Raw genomic sequence first — 22,580 nt, 5'->3', positions numbered from 1 at the left:
CATCTGTTGTGAATAAATGGAATGTTGTATATATGCTTAGCTGATGGAAATATTTTTTTTTTTAAATGGCAGTATCATGTAAATGCTTAACCCGCAATACATCACGACTAAATTAGGTTTTGGGCTCAGTATCCAAAGAGAATCCCCATCCACAAAGGAGTCGCTAAATTCTTAGCAGACCAAAGAATCTAGCTTTGGAATTCCTTGCTGATCCTTAGGGAGTTGCCACTCCCTGCTAATACACTTGAAGGCAATATAGCTGGCTCAGTAGTTTGTTTTCTGCCATTCAAGGACAAGGTAATTGGTATTCCAGCTAATCCTGGAGAACATTCAGCCTAGGAAGAAAACAGGGCAAGGAGGAGGAGGAGGTTAGTAAGCTAGCGATGAAAAGTATGAGCACGTTGTAATAGGAATGCTATTGTCTTTTCTCTAGGCTTTTGAATACCTAATAGCTAAAGGTATTCTTTTAGACCAGGGATGGGCAAGTTGTGGCCCTGGCCAGTATAGCCAATGGTGAGTTGTAGGCCAAAACACCTGGAGGGCCACAAATTGCCCATCCCTGCTCTAGAGGCACTGATGCCAAGAAGATACTTTCTTACATGAGCACTGGTGGCTACTAACTACTCACACATCCCATACACTTGGGCAGGGGTTGGAAATAAACTGTTTATCAGAAGCAGAATGTAGACAATAAAGGAGAGAGATGTCTTAGTTTGGACTGGGGAACGTGATCTTCTGAGGTAGAAGGGACCGATGATTTAAAATATGCACTGTCTGCTGTAGTGCTCCCTTTTCCCCTCATGCTTGGCATGTGTATTTGTAAATATACTTATAACTAAATGGGTATCATAAACCATCACAAGCCTCCAGTACTCCTACCTCCCAAGAAAACTTACCCAGTCAAAGGTTGCCCCCTCCAACTTTTAACAGCTAAGGAAAGTAGGAGAGCCACCAAACAATGTAATTAGATTTCAGCACAATCACTAGGACATCTGATGGAGAACATCTAATCATAGATAAGGACTTGAAGGAGCTTGAAGGGCAGGCTCCTGTTCCTAGCCCCCAGTGTAGAAGGACAGCAACCTTGGAATAGCTATCACTGCTGCAAACGAAGTGCCACATGGACTGAAAACACTGAGTATGAGTATAAACAAAGGGGACACCCTAATGATAGTGTAGTGAGCGGGGGGAAAGGAGTCCTTTAAGGGCATTGCAAGGGCCACAACTATGTTCAACCTTATCTTCACTAATGAATTCTGAGCATGGAAGCTGCATACCAATTAGAACAGCTTGGCAATAGATTGGGAAATGCTGCAAGTGTTTAAGAGAATCAAAAGCAGGGCAAGCTTTTGAAGATTAGAAAAAAGCAGTGACAAAAGATTCTTCACCCCAAACTGCAAGCTAATATTTGGTGATGGGGGAAGGGAAGACATCTGGCATCTGTCAGAGAAAGGAAAATAACTTGAAATATGTTGGGCAACCCCCACAGTAAATAGTCGGGGTGATAGGGGAAGGGAAGGCTTAACAAAATGTGTTCCCAAAAAGCAAATATGAGAGACAATTGTTCTGTTTAACATTCATATTATAGAAGCAGCCCAAAAGCTCTGGAGACCTCAGCAACCAAGAGACTGCACAACACAGGAGGATACATGGGCCCATGGAACGATTTACAATGGCCGCAACCGTGTCCAAAGAACCAATGTGACTAGTTCCATGTCTCCATGGGAGCTCTGGATGTTGTTCTTGAATAGGAGCACCCCATGCTCCATGGCAAACGTCTTCTGAGGCTGAGGAAAGTTTAAAAAGCAGTTTGTGATACAGCATCAGGGGCTGCTACTCCAGGGGAAAGAGTCAAAACATTTCATTAGGCATGCTCACGCCTTTGTGTACACCTAAATAAGCTCTTTGGACCTGGCTACTGAGTTGTGAATACCACCTTTTTTAAGGTAGTGAAACATGGGATTGAGTGTAAGGGAGGATCATGAATATAAGAGTTTTAGGAAAACATAGAAGATTAAAATTTGTGTCATTATAGTAAAAGACAGAGGTGAAATACACAGACTGGGCACATATTTGAAGAGGAACTTTTAAATGCTAATATAAAGATGGCTTCTGACAGAGGAACAGCATGAGATGCAGGCTTGCACTAAAATTTAATAAACTGTGGATAAATCCAAACCAAGTGGTTCATTTGGGGAGGATTTTCTTCCAATTACATATATTTTCTGATTGACAGGCTTCTTTTGCACACAAAAACAGGAGCTCACAAGGAGCATATTTTATCCATCTATTGCAATGTCATAGACAGTTGCATGCATCACCATTGCTTTTGCACACCATTCCTGTCAGTTCAGTGAATGGAGAAGCTGATGTTTGCTTGCAGCTTTACATGTGCATCAAAAGATTTGGGGGACCCAGCCTGTGCTCTTGAATAGCAAACAACTAAATTGTAGCAATCCAGGTTGCATTCCATTACCATCAAAAGAAAAAATGAGACTATGGTCATGCCTGAGGATATTTATGGAAATTTATTTTCCTGTATCTATATACCTTTTGTGCAGTTCTTGTGAGATTTGCTGGAGCAATAGTTAGAGCAGAAGAAGCAACATTATGAACAGAGAGTTGGTGGCCTTCTCTAGAACAGAGAGAGTATGTTCGTGCAGTTAAACAAGGACGTGTAGTTTTGCAGCACAGAGATTTGTGCTTCCTTATGTATCATGCTCTCTCAAGAACTACTAATACCAGAGTTTTTTGTGTATGGGCAGATGGGAAGGATAAAACACTACAATAATCTGGTTCCAGAGGAATAGCCATGTTAGTGTTTTGTAGCAAATACACACTGACAATTAACCCATGCAGGAAATGTAATCCTGGCAGGTGTATCATGGGATTGATGGACTTCCACTCTATTCGGTTAAGTCTGGAGCCACCCATTGTAACAATTTACAGAGGGGTGGCTGTGTTTGTTCCCAAAGACTGTGCTGCTGATAGAATTTACAATAGGATTGCTATTGTCACTGTTACTGCTGTTATTGTTATTGCTGGTTTTATTGTTGGCTTTTATTGTTGTTTTTACTGTTTTTATGTATTTTATTGATGTAAGCCGCCTCAGGAGGGTTTCTGAAAGGAGGCCAAGAAATGTTTTAAAGAAATTAATAAGATTTAAAAAATTTACAGACTTAAAGTAGATGTGAGTAAATTCTGCTTCATACATACATAAGTGCAAACACACACAGTACTGCCATGTTTGGAGCATGGTAGTATGGGGCATGATGTAATTTCAGAAATGCAGAAATATCATTTCAGAATTAAAATAGAAACTTTTCTTTCATGACTCATGAGTTCGTATATACGGGATGCGATGTGTGGGAGGAGGGTAGTGTTACAAGTTGTATTGGGGGCCCCCAAATGATGTCCCTGGAGTGCTGGTGCAATTGTCATCACCTCCAGCAGCACTTAAACAATGGCCCTGGAGAGGGGGCAGTCTTCTCCTTCATGGAAATGTGATACAACAAGGTGATTGAACTATACTGATATTGACCTGCCCTAGCAAGAGCCACTATTTGTCGAAGACAGTGAAGATGACACATTCTACCAAAATAAAAAGGTAATATAAGCTTTTATATTAATATAAGCAAAACGGAAATACACACACACACACACACACAATTTTGGAACCATGTAGCTGAATAGTGGTATATAGCCAAGTTTATAAAAAGGCATCTCATTGAAAACAACACAATGATTAATACCATGTTTTAAAAATAATCTAAGATCAAAGCCATTCTACAGTACATTTCAAATCCATCATGCTGAGATAATGCTACATGTTGGGCAGTGCAAGGCATTTAACTTCACTTAGTGCCTCTGAACACATTCTAGGGTAATATTTGCTCTGCATGATACACATCCTGTTCAACCTCTACATTGTTCAATTTATAGAAAATGCTTAAATAGTTTTAACACCCCCACCCTGAATTTGGAGTCATACCTGAATCGAAAAGGGTATAAAACATGTGAAACTTTCCTCCTAGTAACCTTTCCCCCCTTCACAGTCCATGTATACACAAAGAGTGCAGTCATAAGTGATTGCCACTCGATAGACAGAGAGCTCCCCAAGTTCATCTGACGAGGAGCCAGACAGGGCAGGAGAAGGATGCCTCCTGTTTCTCTTTTTCTTTTCTTTACATTTTGTAAAGAGCCTCTTGGCTCATCAATCTGACCTACCTTGCTGTGGGTGGGAAGGGTGACAGGGAGGCTTTAGGATCCTGTGGATCCTGGCCTCTCCTTCTCTCTTCTTTTCCAGCCTCCGTCCTATCCTCTTTTTCCTCTCCCCAAACTATTCAGATGTCACTGTTGCAACCTCAGGAGAGCAGCTGCTGTGGCGCTTTCTGCAGCAGCTGCAAGAATGAGGGCAAGGGTGAGGGGGAATGAACCAATCACAGATTTCATTTCATATATTTCTATACTGCCCCATAGCTGAAGCTCCCTGGGTAGTTCACAAAAATGAAAAACCATTAAAATACATCCCCCCTTCTGAGCTTGTAGCAGTGTCTATAGCTTTGGGAGGGGGGATTCACCATATCCTATGGCCCCTGGGACGCTCTCCCAGAGACCATAGGATTCTTCTGCTCAGGAGTTTATTATTCTTTAGTGTTTCAGCACCCTCATGTATTTGTGTTGAATTTGAAGTTTTCAGTGAAAACAAAATGTAAAATCCTGTATCACAGAAAACATTTATGTATGTATGTATGTATGTATGTATACAGAATATTTTTGGATCGCCACACCACCAATGAGTGCTTAAGATAATGTACAATAAAAATAAAAATAACAAAATACATAGAAATACAAAACTTAAAACATATTTTAAAGCCAGGGATTAATAATAAAAACAGAGAGTGGCATTAACTATTAATTAGGTCTCTTAAGAATGTTGGTTAGTAGATGGAATATAAACACCCTAAATAAATAAATGAATGAATGAATGATTGAATGAATAGGCATTGGGGTCAATTAGACCCAAATCACTGTGTGTGGGAGAAAAATGAAACACTGTGTCATGGATCCTAAGATACATTAACATAAGGATGTTTACATAAGGATGTCCACATAAGGATGTCCACTCTTCCCCCTTACAGCACTGGCCCCAAAGCCTTCCTGGAGGTTTAGGGACTCCTCCTGATCAATGCAAGATGGGAAATGGGGAGAAGGGGGTAGAAAACTTTCTTTCCATGAACTTCCTTAAATTAACTTATCGTAGGATCCAAGCTGATTTGAGGCGATTCCACCTTCCCCAGCAGACCCCTTGCCCCAAACTGCATTGTTCACGAGGGCCCCCACCCCTCTTTTCAGGGGGAATGGGGGGGGATGCATGGGGGAGGAGGGGATGGGAAACTTTCCTTCCATGAAGTTCCTTAAGCTTAGGGTCTAAGGATCTTAGGATCTAAGCTTGCATGTCTAGTATGTCGGCGATGAAAATACTTTATAAAACAGCTACTTTATATCGGCATAGCAATTTAAGATAAGCAAGTATTGTTGTATTTATTTATTTATTTATTTCTATACCGCCCAATAGCCGAAGCTCTCTGGGCAGTTCATAAAAATTAATTTTTTACAGAATAAAGTACTATTCTGATTTTTTTATTTATTTCTCCATGAGTTTTGGAGTTGAAGGGAACAGTACATGAGTAAGGCACCAAGTAGCATTGGGAGTAATTAGGAACCCCTGTATTATAAACAATAATTCTTACTATGATTTCATATTTTTTCTTTAAATTTGAGCCATTGTCAAATAAATCTCATTTTTAAATTATTCCTTAACTGTGGTCCATTTGAGCTCATTAGTGGACTAACCAAGTGATTTTTACAAGCATAAGAGGATTAAGATATATTATGTTTCCAATGTTTCCAAATCAGGAGTTACATTCAGGAAGTGACTAGGAGAATAGATATGGATGGAATGTATACCACTTTTTCAGAACTATTTATCTTGGGGGTTCAGAGAGGATTATTGTCTAAAGTAAATAAAATATTAACAGATATGCTGGATAATGGAACTGAACAATTAAACAAAAGTGGGAAAGATAATTTAATGTATCTATTTCAGAAGCACAATGGAATTATGTTTGTATGACATCATTTAAAAATGTATTAGATGTGAATTCTAAAGAAAAGTGATATAAAGTAATATACATGTGGTATTATACACCTACCAGGATTTCTAGAATGTTCCCAGCAGTAACAAATAGGTTTTCTTATATTACTGTATTTTATGGTTTTATGTTCTATTTTGTGAACCACCCAGAGAGCTTCAGCTATTGGCAGTAAATAAATGTTGGAGGTATAGAAACAGGAGAATTTTTGCTCACTTATGGTGGCATTGTAATCTGGTTAAGCATTACTAGAAGTAGGTCATAGGTGCTTTTAGAGAAATCACAAGTGATGAGCTGCAATTAACTCCGGGAACTATACTTTTAGGAGATATCAAAGATCAGATCCCTAGAGATTCTGTTGTGATGGTGAGTTATATGTTATTAGCGGAAAGGATTCTGTTAGCAAAAGCCTGGTGAACAAATTTATTCTGTCGTTTCACAGTGGAAAACGAAGATCTAGACTGTTACATTGATGAACAAAATACCAAGTTGTTATGGGGTGGAAAGCAATTGGTTTCTATTTTACCAATAGAACAGACATAGGAAACCTGGTGAGCTAGCGACCTTGGATATACTGTAAACAATTTAAAGCTACTGCATAGAAATTTGTAAGACTCACTATATAGGAAAATTTATTTAAATTATTATTATCATTATCATCATCTTCATGTAGTATGTGCCCAAATTGGATAGCAATATGTTTAGATTAGCAACCAATATGACCGAATCAATTTTGCAATCTTCCTCTGAGCATGCACAGAGGAAAATATCAGGTCTAATACTGTATATACACGTGCACTTGCAGGGATGCTGCATATTATGGTGGCGGGATTTGGGACAACAGTATGTCTTGGGATCACAAATTGGTTAACACCCTAGGCAAAAGAGGACATAAAATTGCAAAGAGGAAGTTGCAGTGGTGTAAGTCTGAAGTTGAATATCTGCGACACATCCTGTCTTGTGGAACTAGAAAATTGTCTCGTAAACATGTGCATGCCATTACAAAAATGAACGCCCCATCTACTAAAACCCAGGTCAGAGCCCTGTTGGGCATGCTGGGGTATTGCAGAGCTTAGATCCTAGTTTCTCTGAAATTGTGAAGCCATGGTTAAACAAACGCTGCAGCCCCAGTGGAGTGTGAATGGACAAAGCTTGACTCCCAGGTTTGGGAACAAGTAAAGACTCTCCTTATATCCACTCCAGCTTTAGGTCTCCCAGATTATACTAAACCTTTTATTCTATTTGTACATGAGAAACATGGTGTGGCTTCTGGGGTTCTCTGTCAAAATTTTAGACCTCACAGGAGGCCAGTAGGGTATTACTCTGGGTACCGCATGCAGTATCCACCTTGTTAACCCAGCGAAATATCGAGCATTTTTCCAACGCCCATTATACCAAATATGAGACTTTGTTGCTCCAAACTCCAGAATTAACTATTTCACGGTGTAACGTGTTAAACCCCGCAATTCTTATGCCTGAGCAAGATCCAGATCTCCCACATGTCTGTAAAACAGTTATTCGTGAAGTGCAAATGCCTAGAGATGATCTAAAGGACCCACCTTTGCAAAGTTCTGAATTCATTTGGTTTGTTGATGGGTCTTCCAGGCTGGTGGATGGAATCTGTAAGACAGGCTATGCAGTAGTGTCAAACACAGAAGTAATTGACTCTGGACCCCTGCCAGGAAATAAAAGTGCACAAGCTGCGGAACTGACTGCTTTAGCCGGAGCTTGTGAAAAAGCAGGAGAGAGATCTCTGACTGTCTACACTGATTCTAAATATGCCTTTGAGTTTGTCATGCTACAGGTGCCCTATGGAAAAAGCGAAGATTCATCACAGCAGCAGGGAAACCAATTTCCAATGGCCCTGCAATCGACAGGCTGCTGAACGCAATCCATTTGCCTCAAGAATTAGCAGCAGTACATTGCAAAGCTCATGGGACTGGTAATGACCCTGTCACCCAAGGGAATGCCAGGGCAGATAAGGAAGCAAAATCAGCTGCCCTTCGTCCACTGCCTCCTGAACACCACCTCTGCACTGTGATACCAGACCCACCCTTATTAACATGGTGGGAACTTGCCAGTGCAGAGGAGAAGAAAGTGTGGCAAGCGGCTGGAGCTACACAAGATAGCACTGGAGCCTGGGCTGTCCCAGATGGCAGGCTTGTTTTACCAAAAGCAGGCCTAAGGCCAGTATTACAACAGCACCACAGCCAGGGGCACGTGGGTAGTACTGGGTTGGCAAAGGGAATTTGCAGAGAATGGTTTGCCCCAGGTATACATCAAATGGCTAAGTGGGTGGTTTTTGCCTGCCCTCAGCGTGTGAAGGAGAATGCAAAAGTCATACCCCTTGGGCCTCAAGGCAGAAGGCCATGGGTGTATTTGCCATTTAAATCCATTCAGATTGATTTCACTCATTTGCCCCAAACACAAGGATTCCAGTGGCTGTTTGTCATTGTAGATAAATTATCGGGATGGGTGGAGGCTTTCCCCTGCAGGAAAGCCACAGCCCTAGAGGTGGGGAAACATTTAATGAAGGACATTGTCCCACAATTCGGCCCGCCTTGGTGTGTGTTCTCAGATTTAGGATCACATTTCACTGCTGCACTAACAGCAGGCTCTGTCAAAATTCTTAGGGGTCACCTGGCATCTCCACACCCCTTACCACCCCCAAAGCGCTGGGCAAGTAAAAATAAAAATAAAAATGAATGGCACTCTCAAAAGGAGGTTGGCTAAGATCTGCAAAACTTCCCACCTCACCTGGCCTACTGCACTTGTTCTAGCCTTACTATCAGTAAGGACCACCCCACGACAGCCCATGGGTCTGTCTTCTTACAAGATTTTATTTAGAAGGCCTCCACCAATTGGCCAATAATGGGCTGTTCCTCATGTTACGCTGCTAGGAGAGGATGAACACTTAACTGCTTATACTATTCAGCTCCAGGGCCAGTTCCAGCATATCTGCAGGCATGTGGGCAATGCACAAGCACTGCCCCTCGATGCACCAGCTCATCCATTCCAACCCAGAGACGAGGTCTACATTCGTGCATGGACAGCTGAAGGCCTCCAAGAACGCTAGACCGGTCCCCATCTTGTGTTGCTGATGACTCACACAGCAATAAAGGTGAAAGGAAAGTGCTTGGATCCAGTACACCTATTGCTCAAAGGGTCCGTCAAAAGGCTTTTCTGATCCTGCACTTGCAGGAGGGAGCGAAGGTGAGGACCATGTGCAGCAGGGGAACAGCACCGCTAGCCTTTCTCCGGACTCTGTGGATGAAGCAAGGCCAGAAGTAGAAGCAGAGGAGGAACAGGCTCATCATACTGACCTGTCTGACTTTTCACAACTCACACATGCAGTGAACCATTGGGAAGCTGCACATGCCCCACCAACTGACAGGGCTTGGCCAGCTCTGCCAGACTATCTAAGGGTCCACCCACAACCTCAGTGGGTGACTGAACATTATAAACAGCAGGATCAACCTTTAAAATTTAAAATTAAAAGAAAGTAATAAAAATTGATCCTATGTGGTGATACTAGGTAATAGTCGAATTTGGGTTGCTAGTAAGGTTAAGTGTTACAGCATGTATGTTGGAGGAAAGCTTGTATTGGCAGAATGTTTGGACGTGTTGTTTTGATCTACCTTCTATCTTCTTGTATAGGTAGTCCTCATGAGCCAGTATTACAGACTGATCCTTCCCCAAGTAGCATTCTCAGTATAACTCAGAGCATCCAACAAACCTTTGCACTTTCAGACTGTTGGATCTGTTTAGCGGCCTCTAAGGCTACCTCGGCTCCAGTGCCTTTGAGCGCAGCTAACTTGGTAAGCCCCCTGGTTCCTTTAAAGTCAGATAACAGCACTTGAAAGGATTTGGGGTTTCCAAATGCTCACACATGGAGGTATGTAATTCCTACATTGGGAACATTCTGTTTTAATAGCACCCATAAAGATGGACCGTTTTGGGGTAAGTCCAGCTGTCTTTGAACCCAATATAGTAGCACGAGATTTGACATTTCTCACCAGTAGACTTATCAGGCTACAGGCAGTAGTTGCCAATCATACTGCAGATGCCTTAGGCCTGGTTGCTACTCAGATGACTCAAATGCAGGAAGCCATCATCCAGAACAGAATGGGTTTAGACTATCTGCTGGCAGCTGAAGGTGGCCTGTGTGGAAAATTTAATTGGTCTGACTGTTGTCTAAAGATTGATGACAATGGAAAAATTGTAAAACAATTGGCAGCAGACATTAGGGAAGTAGCGCATATACCTGGACAAGCTTGGAAAGGATGGAATCCTATAGATTGGCTAACCGGATGGCTCCCAAACCTTGCCTGGTTGAGGCAAGGCTTTCTCGTTGTGCTGGGTATTCTATTTGTGGTATTGTTCTTACCCTCTATCTTTGCATGCTTTACGTCTTGTATAAAAAGACAAGTTAGCCAGCAATTTCTTGCTATGTATGACTACGCTAAAGCCTTTGATTGTGTGGATCACAACAAACTGTGGCAAATTCTGAAAGTGATGGGAGTACCAGACCACCTTACCTGTCTCCTGAGAAACCTGTACGAGGGTCAAGAAGCAACAGTAAGAACCAGACATGGAACAACCGATTGGTTCAAAATTGGGAAAGGAGTACGACAAGGCTGCATATTGTCACCCTGCTTATTTAACTTATATGCAGAGTACATCATGAGAAATGCCGGGTTGGATGAATCAGAGGTCGGAATTAAGATTGCCGGGAGAATTATCAACAACCTCCGATATGCAGACGATACCACCCTAATGGCAGAAAGCGAAGAGGATCTCAAGAGCCTCTTGTTGAGGGTGAAAGAGGAGAGTGCAAAAGCTGGTTTGAAACTCAACATTAAAAAAACTAAGATCATGGCATCTGGCCCTATCACTTCCTGGCATATAGAAGGGGAAGAAATGGAAGCAGTGACAGATTTTACTTTCTTGGGCTCCAAGATCACCGCAGACGGTGACTGTAGCCATGAAATTAAAAGACGCTTGCTCCTTGGAAGGAAAGCTATGGCCAACCTAGACAGCACAGTAAGAAGCAGAGACATCACCTTGCCGACAAAGGTCCGTCTAATCAAAGCTATGGTTTTCCCAGTAGTAATGTATGGCTGTGAGAGCTGGACTATAAGGAAGGCTGAGCGCCGAAGAATTGATGCTTTCGAACTGTGGTGCTGGAGAAGACTCTTACGAGTCCCCTGGACTGCAAGGAGGTCAAATCAGTCCATCCTAAAGGAAATCAACCCTGAGTGCTCATTGGAAGGACAGATAATGAAGCTGAAGCTCCAATATTTTGGCCACCTAATGTGAAGAGAAAACTCCCTGGAAAAGACCCTGATGCTGGGAAAGACTGAAGGCAAAAGGAGAAGGGGACGGCAGAGGATGAGATGGCTAGATAGCATCACCGATGCAATGAATATGAACTTGAGCACGCTCCGGGAGAGAGCGCAGGACAGGAAGGCCTGGCGTGCTATGGTCCATGGGGTCACGAAGAGTCGGACACGACTGAACGACTGAACAACAACAACAACAATCAAGGCTTGCCACAGGAAGAGGAAGAAAATCGGAAAGAACTGCTGAAGCAGTGCGCTGACGGCACTCTCTAGGTGATCCAATATGAAGAATTCAGCTCCTATTGGATCAAATGAGGGAATGTGGAAAATAACTAAGGCAAGGCCATGTCATCTCGGCTTTTTCGTGCCTATATGGCAGATTCCTCAAAAGCCTAAAACTGTTGTCTTTGTTTCTTTCATACAAAAGAAGAAACTGTTAGGACAGTAGAGATAAGTTATCTTGTTTCCACAGCAACTCACCCCAGACCTATGAATCATCATCCTTGCAAACGTTATAGGGCACTGAGAGAAGAAGCTGGGGGTGGTGGTCCAGTAAAAGTTTAGTTGATAATGAGCAGACATGCACGCTAGGTTTGGCTGATGCCACTTATTTAGCCACATTATGATTATAAATGTAACTGGTGAGTGTTGATCTTGGCTGCCAGAGCTGCCTTCGTTGTACACAATTAAACTCGAGTTGAATCTTACCCACATGTCCAGAGCTTAATTGGAGGGCAGCTGGGCACGGACCTCCAAGTCCAGTTTGGACTTTTACCACAAAAGAAGCCCAAAGTTTTCACAGTGCTCTGAAAATGTTTTCCCTATGTCAATTTTTTTTTAAAAAAGACAAGTGCCAATAAGATTAGGTGTACCACCCCACCCCAAAATCAGGCATTTCCATTTAGGTAGCAATACATCTCAATGAAAAGTACTGAGAATACTTAAAACCTCATGGCACAATCCAGGCATATGTGCACAGAGGGCATCACCACAGGAATTTTAACGACCCCACCCCCATCACTGGCTCTCAGCCGGTACACCACAACATGCCCTGCCATTGCTGATAACATGAGGCACCTCTGACCCTCATGTAAACTTTTTCTATGCCCTGCTCTTCTCTATGCTCCTAGCAAACAGCATACATATGCTCTTTGTGAGATTATTCTATATGCTAGGGGCCTTAAAAAAGAACAGGCCAGCTTGGGGGGGGGGCATGAGGAACTAGATGACTCATAGCATAATGCCTGTGAGGGTCTCCTTTACATGCACAGAACTATGCGTCTGAGAAGGAACGGATCAAGACATAATTTTACTTCCTTAAATAGTTTTGTGTCACTTTTTCCTACAAATATTTCTCATGTCGTCCTTTGGTCACATGGGTCCACAACCCAGTCAAATTCCATGTGACAAATGAAATATACTATGCTCTCATACAAAACTTGGTGATGTTGCTGGGTGTATACCGACACAAGAAATTGTAGTATCACAACCTTTCTGAACATATTTATTATATTTTGATACCATCACATCCAGTACCATTACATACGTCTGATAATCTGGGTTAACCCACATAATTTTATTTAATGAAGTCACCAAGGCATTTTTTTTTTAATGTAACCAAAAAGAATGTTGGCCCATTCCAAGTTACAGCAGACAATGACCTGGTTCCGTTGTAATGATAAACTATGGTTTGTTATGAGAATGAGGCGAGCCTGCATGATCCTAGGCCTTGATTGCTCCCCTATCCTCTTCCTCCTTGACAAGTACAAGGGCAGTAAAAGCTTCCACTTTTGCTTTTGAACTAATCACAGTTTGATCCTGGTTTGTTTTACCTAACTGTACAGTTAGAACAAACCAGTTTTCTGAATTTGGACATAATGGGGAACTGTGGTGTATGCAAGCACCATCATTCCCTGAGAGAAATGCCTCTCTGAAAGTGTTATTTCCTGCTAGATGGGAGGTCAGATGGGCTTCTCATGACATTGCCAGAGTCCTCCTCTACTTGCTACCCACTCCCTCCCCAACATGAGTCTTCTTTGTTTGTGGGAGAGAGAAAACAGGGTCATGTTTGAGGCAGGCTGTGCTGCCTCGATTCTGCTTGTAGCAATTTATATAGGACTGCTTGTATAGCAGAGCATCCATGTCTCAAATGCCCAATCTCTAGATATTTTATTTCACTAGAGATGAAGGGATTGTTTCCGTAAAGCTTTGCAATCCTAAAAATTACTACTTATACCTTCCTTTCTATTTAGCTGCTCTAAGAACCATTACAACAGAGTGAATTTTGGAATATTTGCGCTATCTTACTTGCATGAGAGAAGATTGTATGAGATTCCTGCGACACATATAGCTCTGTTTGAAGGTGTCATGGTGGCTTCCTTTTGTTAACTAAAATAAGCCTGCCACTTATATGTCCTGCCAGTTGTTATTTTTTCCATTAAAAAAACCTATTTGCAAGGATCAGATATATAATAGGAAGCCATTTCTTTTTTTACACTCCCTTTTCTGGGTATTTCCTATTTGAAATTGCTTGAGGTATAGTCTCTGAATAGCAATGCTAAGTAGTAGCTATGCAATTTTTTTAAAAAAAACACACTCAGTTCCACAGCTGAGAAATATTACATAAAATATGGGGTGGTCTCAAAATAATTCACCTCAGGATACATTACAAATCGCAATTGATGATGAGATCCCTATGGAGCAAAACTTGTAGACCTCCCTGCAAATGTACCCAAAATGTCTGTAAAGACCATTAGGATAAATTAGTTTATTATTACCTAAACAGATGTTTAAATGTCACATATTAGTGAAAGAAAGCCACAGAAAAAATATGGGAAAAATGCAAGCATTCTACTTTGAGGATTTAGCTTCTTCTGTGTTCATAGTGCAGTATCTGATGATCAAGCAGTGAGAGAAGAAGCATGAGGGACTATATCCACTCTTAGTGTATCCTGTATATTATTGGGAACTGGAATCTTGAGCTTCTCATAGCAGGGGAGATGCATGAGCCTCAGAAGTGCAAAGAGCAAAGTCATCTCTTTGTGGGAGAGATGAAAAAGTTTCAAGTTGTGTGAAAAGAAGACAGGGGAGTCATTTTTGCCCTTTTTTATTGACACTTATTTGTAACACCAGAAAATGCCCATATGTAATTATAATGTGGGACGGCACCAATTGTGTTGTGGCAACTATGATGCATCTAGGGTGGTGGTGGAAAAGTAACCAGAAGAAATTTGCTAGAGTGATTCTCTAATTGTTCAGTTTGGCCTCTCTAGCAGCATTAGATGAAAGTCTCCGGCTGACTTGTGAACAGATTAGCAAGTTGGATACACCAAAATGAGAATGACCTGAATAGTAGGGATGTATGGATTCCCCACCGTCCGTTCCAGTGGGGAATTCGTGGGGCGGAGGAGGCAATCCTTTTCTCCTCCCTGGAATCCACGTGGAGCGGTTCCGCTCTGCAAGGATTCCGCAGAGCCGAGGGCCGCTCCATTCTACCATCCACATGCCCCGGATTCCCCTGTTTTTTCCCCTGGCTCCCCGAACTTACGTAAATAATTCTGTAAGTACTGCCGAAAAATCCTTTCCGTGCACCTGCCGTCGGTCTCTGTAAGCCTTGGGTCATAGGGAAAATGCATATTTATTTTCGTAAAAAGGGTAAAGCCCTTCGCAGGGATTCCCCACGTAACTTCCAATCACCTGACCTCACCGGACCTGTCCTGATCTCACCTCACCGGACCTGTCCTGACCTCACCTCACCAGACCTGACTTGACTTGACCTGACCTCCACAGACAATAAATAGAAAAGATGGAGGATTTCTGTGGCGTTCAAGACTCAGCCCCAGCGAAAGAAAGCCTCGGATCACAGGGAAAATGCCTCGTAAAAAGGGTAAAGCTGGTCGCGGTCGTCTTCCTCCATTTCCAATTTATGGGATTTCTTTTCGTAATTATCGGCAGACAAAAAAAAAGGGGTCTGTGTGAGCTCCGGTCTGGATCGACTGGGCTGCTCCATTCTAAGGAGGATTCTGTGGACCGGATTTGTCAGAATTCGATCCCATTTAAAATTCATGCAGAATTCTCTGACATCCCTACTGAATAGGTATCTTGGTAAAAGGGGGAAAAATGTACACACTGCTGTGCTCTCTCCTCCATGATATGAAAAAGCCATGATTCAGTTCATGCACTTGTGCAGCCTTTATAGAACCACAGCTCTAGGTGGACAGAAGGGGGTAAGCATGGTTAGTAGAAGGGGGTGTGCATGGTTAGTAGTAGGATGGACGGATCTGTTGTCAATTTGTGTGAACCGCCTAGATAGCTGTGGCTATTGGGTGATATAGAAATGAAATACATACATACATAAATAAATAAAATCTCGGTCTTGCTCCTTTTCTCATGTTTCTGCATGAGCTTGTGATTGTTTTTTGTTTTTTTGTTTGAAAGCTGTATGGAAATTTGTACCTTTTTCACAATTCACACATTAGTGCATGCATCATAATGCATGTTTTTGTTGCTGTTTTACTGTAAGCTTGATGTAATGAAGGGCCAGTAAAACGTACCCCCAAAATAGTGTTGCAGGAATTACACCCCCTATGCTCAAATACTGTATGAAAACCACCTTGTCACCCTGCTTCAGTCTCCTTTGGCCATTTAAAAACTTGAGATTATATGCCTGTCTCTCCTGAGACTAATTATTATGTATATAGTACCATCAGCATACATAACACTTTACAATGATAATGTAAGCAAAAAAACAGGTCCCTGCCTCAAAACGTCTACAGTCTAAGAAAGTAGTACATTCTTTAGAAAGTCATTTTATAATGTGGCAGAAAACAGATTTCTCTTCTGCTTATCTTTCAAAAAAAGCCTAGGGTGGGCTTAAAATCAGACCAAATATCAATATAACTAATTTATTGGCTTACAAAATGCCTCTGTTGTCCGTTCCCTTCTTATGAAATAACATCAGAATTAAGTCAGGAAGGGGAGGGAGAGTGAAGAGATTCTTGTGACATTTTGACTGGTGGTGTTTTGTCCTGAAATTCACTGCTTATGCTACAGCCCGGAGGGTATTTTGTTCTGCCAGGATTCACATATTATTTTTAGAGCAAAATGGAATGTAGCGCATTTCAGGAATTTTAAACTACCTTCTAGGCACTGGAAGAACTTCCACCAACATCTTGTTTTTATTAGTCAAGAGAAACAAACAGAAAAAAAGATTTACTTATGAAATACTGGTAGGTATGCATTATATATTGTCATTAAAATAAGTTTTAGCATGATAATTTCCTTTCAGACTTTGCTAAAAGAGTCAAAGGTTATATCTGATATTAGTCTAGCTTGTCCCATTCATTTCAGTGGGTCTACTTTAAGTAGGACTAACATTAGATAGAACCAACTTATTTGTGTGTGTGTTTTAAAGATATCCATGAATGGATAATCAAATACTGAGACATAAATTTGAGATGTGAATTTGTTACTAGCTTCCTAATTCTTCTTGCTGAGGCAGTGGAGAGGAAAAAGGGGGAGGGGTTGGAACATAAATGCCCCAAGCATTGGCAAGGCATTTATAAGCCAGTATGTAATTAAGGGTGCAATCCTATGGCTGCTAGTCAGCGGCTAGACGGCTATAGGTCAGTTCCCTGAGAACCGACCTCCACCCCCTCCCGTGCTGCCGCATAGGCAGCGCGGCACGGCCCCATGCTCTGCGCACGGAAGAGGAGTGCGGAGTGGTGAAAATGGGGGTGTGCTGGGGCAGGGAGGGCGGAAGTGCTGTTCCAACGCTTCCTATGCATCGCTCCAACTTTGGCTGTCTAGCTGCAAATGCAGGGCGGCTGAAGTGCAGAGGGGACGATCCCCTCCATGCTGTTCCTGTCCTGCACTGGATATGCGATCGCCTCCAAGTTCAGAGGCGGCTGCCTATCCTGGTAGGATTGCACCCCAAGAGTATGATTCAACATGCAGTTTTGTAAGGCAGTTTTTCATTTAAACTATGCCAGTTGTACACAAGGAAGAGAGAAAAATAGGAGATCACATGAGTCTGTAACCTCAGCTTTCTAATCCATCCTGTTATCTGAAACATGTGACAGGAAGTGCTAACTAGGCATTTTCATAACTAAAATTGCCTTTATTGGTACCCAGTTTTAGCCACCACTACAGGAACACCCCCTCCAGCCTTGGTCTTTACTATAAGGAAAGCTGTACTGGGCAGGGCAAGTGTCCTTGACTGATTAATGACATGTGTTCTGGTGCTCTTTTAAGAAGCTCAGAATGACATGCATCATTCTTACATCACCAGAATGGGAATCCCAGGAAGCTGCTTCAGATCAGGTCAGGTGATTTGTCCACCTAGCCCAGTAGTGTTTACTCCAGCAGCTCTCCAGGATCTCAGGCATTTCCTCATCGCTTGGAACATGATCCTTTTAATTGAAGGTGCTGGGGATTAAACCCAGGACCTTCTCCATGCGAAGCATGTGCTTGCTACCTCTGAGGTATGGACCCATCACCACTGTCTTCCATTCCCCACCCCCAAGCTGTTTCCCAGTCAGGCACAGACAAACTGAAGTCCTGAGCCACGTAGTGCATTATATGGTCTCAAGCCATTCTCTTATGCAGCACAGGTGCATCAAAATCACTCCTGGAAGTTGTGGTTTGCCTCTATAGTAGCACCAATAGCTGCCACTATATCAGTGCTACATGTGCAACCTGGGGGAACTGGCATGCTGCGTGTGGCTTGATCATTTACACATGTCAGGAGCGCCCTAGCTGCCTCTTGCAGTCCCCTCCAATAGCCAACTCAGGACACAGACGATGAGGATTCTTTCCAAGGCTTTACTCCTTTATTACTCTTTCAGATACTAATCACTAGTGACTAAGCAACGAACAGCACTGGGGAAAGATAGCAGAGTAGCCTAAGCTCCAGGTAAGGCAGTTGGTCCCCATTTGAAGGAGAACCACGGGAAGACCCTGAACTTATAGGCTAGGGAGAGATCCTCCCTCTTTCCCTTGGATCCTCAGGACGTGACCGTTGTTTGCGCGCCAAATGAGTGGAACGCCTCCTTTTGGCGCCCTCCATCTGTCGTCACTCCCTGCGTCTGCACCGAGCATCCAGCAAGCCCCCCTCCAGCACTCTGTCGCTGCCAGGGTCACTATCTATCCCAGGAATGCTGGCAGGAGGAATCTCTGCCAGCTGCTGTGCTTGTGAGAGATGAGCAAGCTCCTCTCCCAAGGATTGCTGTTCTTCCTCAGAATCAGAACTGCTCTGGGGCTCTACGGGCTCAGTTTCCACCCTGACAACACGTTCACAAGGAGAAGTGACTTACACTATGGGCATAATTTATTTATTACATTTTTATTACATTTACATCCTGCTTTTTTCCTCTTGCAAGAAACCCAAGGCTTCTTACATAATCCTCGTCCTCTCCATTTTATCCTCACAACAACCCTGTGAGGTAGGTTAGGCTGAGAGTCTGTCATCCTGGGACCTTCATGGCCAAGTGGGGACTAGAACCCAAATTTCCTGAATCCCAGTCCAACATTCTAACCACTACATTACACTGGCTCTCTTAATGATTCTGCATAGCCTATAGATCGGTAGTTTGATGTAACCATGCCCGTAAATATTGGAATACTACAAAGGAAATCGCTTCAGAACAAAATTATAGCTTGTTTTCAGAAAAGGACCCACAATTTGTTAAATAGAGCGCATGTGTGTGTGTGTGTGTGTGGGGGGTGGCATGTGTGTGGTGGGGAGGGTGAGACACCGATTGGGTAAAGTTAAAATCTATATGTCTGCAACTAGAGCTGTGAAATCCAACCTCCTTCAGGTGGTACTGGCTGAAAAAGAATTTTCTCTCTGTTGGGTTTTCACAGTTCTGGATGACGGCAGTGTTGTAGTGGTATAGCACTGTGCCTGTTGGTTTTAAATTGTGCCAAGGTTATTGCATTCAACAGGAAAATTGGTGGGCCTGAAATATTAAGTGGCTTGAGAAAATCAGCCCACAAGTGACCTTGCAATAGAAAGCTTCCTGAGACTCGCTATCAGTAACAATGTGAACACACCAACATGTATATATTATGTTCAAACCGAGCATGATGGCAATATTCAGCCTGAGCTAGCTACTCCTGTATACTGTTTAATCAGAACACTATGTGCTCTCGTGACCCTCAAAGCAAACAAGCTCAGAGTAACTGGAATGGTAGAATCCTGAAGTTACAGTAGACTGTACCATGTTAGGCTGCAGATGGCAGAATGGTCCACCTGATAAAGGAAAAAAACTCCTCACAAGCAAAGAAGAGCAAATCATGGAGAAAGTTTCAGCCCTCTCTCTGCCGTACAATTTTTCTACATATAGGGTTTGTTTTTGTTTTGTTAACAGGGGAGCATTAAAATCTTCCTGTGATAAACTTACTGAAGGTTTTGAGCAAGCCTGCTTACGTTCGAGCCTCGTGTGGCGCAGAGTAGTAGGCAGCAGTATTGCAACCAAAACTCTCCCCACGATCTGAGTTCGATCCCAGCGGAAGCTGGGTCCCAGGTAGCTGGCTCAGGTCGACTCAGCCTTCCATCCTTCTGAGGTCGGTAAAATGAGTACCCAGCTTGCTGGGGGAAAGGTAGTCATGACTGGGGAAGGCAATGGCAAACCACCCTACTATAGTCTGCCATGAAAACGCAAGCACAAGCGGCATCCCTCTAGGAGTCAGCAATGACCCAGTGCTTGCACAGGAGGAACCTTTCCTTTCCCTTTCCTGCTTACCTTCTCTTCCACATCTGTTAAATGGCAATGCAATTATATACTTCACATGGTTGTTGTATGGATAAATGTGGGCTCATTCTTTGAAACAAGGGTGTGTCTTTGGAGGAAAAGGAACATGCTGTTGGTAGCATCCAAAGAGTTTTAGTGTGAAATGGGCAACTATGATTGAAGACTTGAAATAACCGGGAAAATATGACCTACTTTTCCCCAGGATGCTTCTGGCACCCCTGGTTGGACACTACACTGCCCAAACCAGGAATCACTGACTGGATAGGCCCTAAGAAGAACATATCTATGAATCTGCATTGCTTATTTTTAGGTGTAATCAATTTTGGGTTTTGTTTAAAAAAAGACAGGATTTGCTTTTAATGTAAAAACATTTTGATACCTTAAAAACACTTAGAAAAATGTGTATAGGGTTTCACAGTGAAACTTGAAAGATAAAAAAATAGGATGCTGTGATCTCATGGAGTATCTTCATTTACTCCATAGACAATCACATTAAAAATCCAGCAGCAGCAGCAGCAGGAGTGTCTAGCAGCATTTATAAAAATAGCATGTTCTTTCACTAGTTTTTTTTTTAAATAAGTAAGCTGTATGCTGTAAAAGAACATTTTTACCTAAAGATATTATGGCTTTTTGCAGTGCCATCAGAAACAGTATCCTGTCAGTTTAATATACAGCGACATTTAAGAAACAATCCCCCCCCCCACACATACACAATCTCCCATACTGATTTCTTCACATATTTTAACACCTGGAGAGTGTTCTAATGAAATGGCAAAGTGCCAAGGTGGAAGAGAAGATCAGTATTATAAATGTCGAAATAGTGAATGGGATCATGTTCCAACAAATGTCTGTCTGGAGGCTATCTATAGTATCAATGGTAGGTTATTTGTTACTTCCCAAATATCTGATGAAAAAAATATCATTTGAAAAGTATGTTGCAATTGTTTTTTTTAATAGAGCCATATATTTTGTTTTATTTTTGCAGCTTCTGTTCACAACAGCTTTATGTTTATGCACAGATTAATGGCTTATACCTAAGTGTTCTTCAAACATGCATTTGAATTTGATTCAGGCATAATAGTTCTGTTTCTGAAGGTCTGACTGAAGTTATGGTCTGGATCCAGCATACCTTTGAGAGTTTCCCTTCCCATATATTCCTGCCCATGCTCTTAGATCTGTTAGCAGGTGTCTGAATAAAGCAGACAGAATCCAGAAAGTGAAGGGCTTGGCAAACCTTACTGAGACAAACAAAACTGTAACAATAAGGCAGGGTAAATAAGAGTTTATAGCCAAGTCCTCTGGCTAAGCATCAGACCAAATTAGACCAACTTCTACAGAATGAAACCACTACTACTACAGAACATACTGAACATGGTAGTCTTTTTATACACAAGAAACCCAGGCTAAAAGGAAACTTATTTGGCTTGTCATACCCCCTCCGTAACATGTGACTTGTTTGCATACAAGGCTCACTCATGCATCCAGAAGTGTTAATTAGTTCTCACCCTGAGTGACCCACCACTGTACCAATTAAATCATTTAAAAACTCTAAAACATTAACCTTTAGCTTGCACCATTATTTGGTGTGATCCCCTGCTAGTGCTATTCCAACAAGATCAAGGGATAAAACCATGCTTTATGTTCCATAAAGGGAGCTGTGGTCTCACCATCCATGAAGACATGTTAGTAGTTCCCTTATATTGTGGAAAAAAACTCCACAAAGAGGCATAATAGTACCCATTGCCATCTATATTACACCAGAGAATGAAAGCCATAATGTTTCAAAAGCCATTAGAACTGTGTTGGGTGCCTTCGAGCCATTATTCAAGGCTGAGCAAAGAATTCGAAAGCACCCTGTATCCTGCACAGTGTTACAGAAATGATCCTGTTACCTAAAGCTTCTTCTCCTTTACCTGGAAAGGTATCAAATAGGTGGGCAGTTCTACCAGTAAGATAGACTTGTCATGTACTCAGTTATGCAACTACTTTGCTTCATTGACTTCATACACTCTCAGTGTAATGCTATACATGTGTACTCAGAAGTAAATCCCACTGAGTTCAAGGACAATAAACTAATTTGGAGCTCTCTGTGATATGCTTCTAATACTTGGATGGGTTGAGAAAAGGATAGACATTAGTCTATCTAATAATTGACGAAAGAGGTACACGTGTTTTGGGGTTTCAGAGGTACGAAAAAGCCTTTGTAAAGTTCTGCCTATGCCAAATGTGCTATTGAAATCTGAAAACTTGTTGCTGTACAATATTCTTTCTTCAGTTTCATTAATTAATTTCCCTCTTCTGTCAGAAAATATGCTGGTTTCTTTCCCCCC

At 42.2% G+C, this 22,580-nt stretch overlaps 1 protein-coding gene across 1 annotated transcript in view; it reads right to left on the bottom strand.

Annotated features, from left to right (window-relative positions):
* The window catches only part of NALCN (sodium leak channel, non-selective), a 284,191-nt gene that overhangs the window by 64,191 nt on the left and 197,420 nt on the right, over positions 1-22,580 (bottom strand). The window lies entirely within an intron of this gene.

The sequence above is a fragment of the Heloderma suspectum genome, chromosome 3, assembly GCF_057233095.1.
Source record: "Heloderma suspectum isolate Gila_16-S chromosome 3, 16-S_ref, whole genome shotgun sequence".
NCBI lineage: Eukaryota > Metazoa > Chordata > Lepidosauria > Squamata > Helodermatidae > Heloderma > Heloderma suspectum.
Note: the sequence above shows the minus strand (reverse complement) of the source record. Positions and strands in the feature narration are given on the sequence as shown.